This window comes from Empidonax traillii, unplaced genomic scaffold, assembly GCF_003031625.1.
Source record: "Empidonax traillii isolate 1590-97213 ecotype Southwest subspecies unplaced genomic scaffold, ASM303162v1 scaffold5775:size7190, whole genome shotgun sequence".
Lineage (NCBI taxonomy): Eukaryota > Metazoa > Chordata > Aves > Passeriformes > Tyrannidae > Empidonax > Empidonax traillii.
In genome coordinates, this window is record NW_020960968.1 from 1 (window position 1) to 4,847 (window position 4,847).

General features: G+C 39.3%; 1 long non-coding RNA gene across 1 annotated transcript; it reads left to right on the plus strand.

Moving 5' to 3' along the window:
* The first annotated feature begins 84 nt into the window (after window positions 1-84).
* On the plus strand, window positions 85-3,838 carry LOC114073240. The gene is made up of 3 exons (XR_003574296.1): window positions 85-192; window positions 1,538-1,588; window positions 3,682-3,838. It is a non-coding gene; the product is annotated as an uncharacterized LOC114073240 (long non-coding RNA).
* The last annotated feature ends 1,009 nt before the right edge of the window (window positions 3,839-4,847 follow it).

The window sequence follows — 4,847 nt, forward strand, 5'->3', positions numbered from 1 at the left end:
TTTTTTTTTTTTTTTTTTTTTTTTTTTTTTTTTTTTTTTTTTAAATTTTTTTTTTTTATGTCTGGCCTACATTTTTATTTTGCAAATAAAAATGTTTTGAACTTATGTTCCGATCTAGTAAACAAATGATAATTTGTTCTGATCTTCACTTCTACTTAGGCATCCACCACAGCATTTAATGGATTTGCACAGGTAAGAAATAAACAGGTTTTAAGGTTTTTTTTTTTTTCTGTGCTATTGGGAGGGGATTAGAACTGGCTATACAATTTCAGGAACTCCATTCAGCATAGCAATGTCATAGTGTCTCAAATCCAGACCTTGTCTGTTCTCAGAAATTCTACTTAGATGTGTTACTAGAATGATTCTAGTACTCTTAGGACTCTTGGCCTCACTGAATTTAATAGCAAAAAATCTGACTACCTTAGTGGGATGGATTTTTTTCCTCCTTAAAGGACTGATTTAACTTTTTTTATTGTGCTCTTTTTTGAATTTTTCCCACAATCCCCAAATCCTGTAAAGAATGGTTTCCACAGTTTCACATAGTTTCAGTCACTCTTTATGTACATATAAAATGAGGGGGGTTTCCCTCCATCTTTGCTTTCATTTAGGATACATTTTACTCTCAAAGTTAAATGTTTGCTGCTGTGCTGATAGTGAGACTGTGTTACCCATCACAGAGATACAGCACAGGAAGACACCATGTTTATGCTTTCAAATTTCAGGGCTGTGTCAAGATCCCAAATTTCAGGTGGATTACTTTGGTCCTCATTATTTTCCATCATCCTTTTAGAGACTGGCTCATTCACAGCACACGCTGTGTACCATATTTTAAAAGCACCCAGAAAGACTCAGCTTATACAAGGACAGAAATGAGTCTTCCAGTGATTAACCAGTCTGCTCCAGGACATTTAGTTTAGTAAAGGATCTGGAAGGAAGGGGAAAAGCACAAAGCACAACCTCTGTTAATTAAGGCAAAATGTTGGTCTGGAGGAAATAAATATCTGCTGCCCCCACTGCAGTAGGAAAATAATTTGGCCCAGGCAATATTTTGCAAATTAATGGGTTCTGAATGAGCGAGGTGTTGGAAAACACCTCCATATTTCTACTTCTTAATGCAGGTAAAATTTCCTATCTGTAATTACTATAGTTATAATTCAAATAAAAGCCCAGGATCAAGAACATGTGAAAGTAGCTTAGAGCTAGTGTCATCTCCAAGCACAGCCATGTGTTGTCTGCAAAAAGTTTCACAACTTGGAAGAGCATCGTACCTGAAACAAAGTCCTTGCAAACCACTATTTTAATGAAGGGGTTTTCACTGCCTCCAGTGAGGTGAAGAACTTCTTGGTTTAGAAGGATAGAAAATAATTGAAAAGGGAATGTCTTTAATAACAAGAGTACTTGGATAGTCTAAGTATTAAAAATAATTATTAATTAGTTTGTATTTGTCATCTTATTCTGTGTGAATGTACTTTGGTGGACATCTGCAAATATTCTGTCTGAAATACTTTCTGCATTTATTTTTCATTTCGATATCTAGGATATCTCTGTATTTACAGCACAAGCAAGTGAGAATGTGACAGAGCCTTTGGTAAGTGATGGGGTTTGGTTACTTTTTAAATGCCTGGTAAAAAAGGGCATTTTTTGTTCTTCCTTTGGGCAAAGAGATTTTCTCTTTTTTGTGTGCTTTCCATCCTTTAAATCACAAAAGCTTATACAGCTCTTCTACCTGGCAGAGCTGGTGGGTGATATGATTGTAGTTTGTAAATCCATACTCACTAAACCAGTCTTTTACAAGGATAGCACAGAGCAAAAGAAAAGAAAACCAGAATATTTTAAGATATGTTTACTTTAAAAAGATGTAATCAAACAGTTTGTTCATTTATTGCATTTAAGAAATTAGTAAGAAATTAGACCATAAGTACTATGGTCCAGTGTAGAGCAAGCAGGTGATAGTATGTGATAACTATCACAGTAAATATCTACAGTATTGCTGTAGTTTTACCCACTCTCCACATATTACTAGTAGGAGTAATCTACTTCTAAGGAATGGACAATCTTTTTGAAAGTCATCACACCTGGGCAGTTTCTTAGCTCCTCTTACAATCTTTGGTTAGCCTGAAGTAAGGATGTGAATAGCAGCATTGCCTGGTGAGTACTACAGTTACTTAATAGCAGCAGACTGATATTCAATATTATTTAATGTGGCTTTTGTATAATGCCTCTGGAGGTGTTTGTGTTCGTGATGGTTACTAAATATGGTGAGAGTATTTTTACTTGTAGCTGAAATGTGATAACTCTGCTTGTCATCAAATGACTTGAAGCACATCCGTGCAATCTGCTTCATAACATGTTATCTGTGACTTTAGGCCTGGAAGAATCTTCCAGCGTAAAAATCTCAGGAAACTCATTAGTCGCCTTACCTGGGATAAATCTGCTTTGTGTTTCTCATTTCAGTTCTATTTCTTCTTTGTGGAATTTTCTAGAGCTGTCATTAATACACTGCACAGAGAGATTTTTGCACAGCTTGGTACAATATGGTGAACGCTTCTTTATGCTATGCCATATTCTGAAAGCCTTGCATAGGCAAACTTTTCTGTACCTCATTAAAAATTAGTCTGCTTAAGGTGTATGTGAGTAAAGAATTGAGAGGTTTTGGGGTTTTTTTTCCTGAAAAATATCAGGAGATTTTAGTATTTTAAAGAATTTCATGGGAGCTTTCCCTTCATGTCTCACAGGAGACATCACATTCTAGCCAGCTGCCTCTTATCAACTGCAGAGCAATTGCTTTTGAGCTCCATATTATGCTGAGCAATTTGTTCATGGCAGATTAATCTTTTGGGGTTATTTTATCTGATTGAGTCAGCCATCTTTATAAATGGAATGTGCTGAGCACTGCTTGGAACTCTCCCCTTGTATGTGCGTGTGATGTTTCGCTAGGTCATGTTTCCATTGGAGATTGCACTTCTGCTCTGAGCTATTTTGCCACAAAACTGAACTTGTTTCAGGGCTGGTTATATTTGATAGATCCTCTTGTTCAAAAACAAGCTGAGGCCAGAATTTAAAAGGGTGGAAATCCCAACAGTGGGTTGATAAATGGATGCCTTCTAGGTGATTGAGAGCTCAAGAGAAAATGCATTTTAATAAGAAACTAGGGATGATTTTCACACTGCTAGAATTTAGTCAGTCAGTGTTTGCCCTGGTGCATATAAAAGCTGTCTGAATGTCTGCTAATTGCTTCTTACCTTCCCTGGAGGAGGGACAGTATTTTCCAAGAGCAGACCAAACTAAGGAGTAGGAGACAGTTTTGAGAACTCATATTTGAAGGCCAGAGTTGGTACACATGGGTGCCACTTTCAACTTCTGGCCTTGCTGTCAGTTTTTGGAGCATTTTGGAGCAAACTGTGGGTGCCTTCCCCCCCTTCCATCACCTCTTACTCTAGCTCAGAAAGCTATGCTTGCTTTACTTGAGAAGGAGGGATGTAAAACTGGCACATTTTACATATAGAACATTAGGGATGAAAATGTCCTTTCGATGCTGCCCTTTGCCAGGGGCAAAGCTCAGCAAGATTGAGCCTGAAGTAGCACTGTGCCAGGCACAGTTCCCTTTCCCCTCCTCCATTCCCAGTATCATCTGGTCCTCAACAATTTTTCCACTATCTACTTAAAAATCGATAACCAAAGGCTGAGGCTGAAGAAGCTCCACCTGGGGAACTTAAGGCTGGTGAAAGCCCTGCTCCTGCTGCTGTTATGGAAAAGGAGGCTGTCCCTGGTGAGCCTGCTGAACAAGCAGAGCAGGCTGTGGTGAGTGCTCTGTCCCCGTGCCCCCTCTCGGGCCTCATCAGAGACACCTTTCATCGTGGGGAATGTGCCTGCTGCATTTTAGCCATCCTTTCCATTGTCACCCTCCTTGTGCCTGGCTGTGTCACAGCATGCCTCTCCACCACTCATCCTCCTTTCAGCCCTAAAATGTCATTCCTCTTATGTTTCGCATTTTAGACCGAAGTTCAACTGAGTAATTGTAGTTTCACAGGTTGTTTGATCCCAGATGAACTTCAGAAGGGGAAGGGATTGATGCTCTTTTTAAACGACCTTATTAACAGTTTTCTCATTTCAAGCTGTAAGCCAATGTATGCCTTGTATGGTCCTTACTAGAGCATGAAAATTCCAGAGGAAAAAGTGCTAGTAATATAAACACCAATTTGGAGATCTTTTACATGCCGGCATTTAGGAAATGATGAGAGGAGAAGAAATTACAGGTCTGCATGAAGAACAAAGCAGGGCACACAGTATCACCACAAATTAAGAGGTGGTCTGAGGCAGTAGGCATGGGATTTTACTGCTAACTAGCATCCCTTTTTATACAGATATCTCAGTGAATATCCCTTTTATCTCAGTGAATATCCTTTTTATCTCAGTGAATATCCTTTTTATCTGAGGTTCCTCTTCTACATGCTGTTGTCAGAAGGTCTTGGTGGTGGGTGAATGCATCTGTTTTTGTAGTCTGACAGCTTTCATGCTTTCCTCAGACAAGAACATGTTCAAAGGGTCTAATGAGTGCTTGTTGCTGGTAGAATATGCAGATTACTACTGAAAAACCTGGATGAAACAAAGAGGTCGGATTTTGTTAGTTCTTCTGCCGCAGAAGCTGGTGTGTATAGCTGTGCTCTTCTGACTATTGAGCATGGTTCAGTGCTCTAAGTGTCCTCTGAAGAACAAGGTTTAAGCTTGCTCATCTGCACTTGGCCTTGGGGGAGTCCCTGTGTGTCTTCAGCTGCGAAGCAGGGATGATGAGACCCAATTCACCATAAAATTAGGTGGTTTTCAGTAAGCACGTGATACACTGCCAC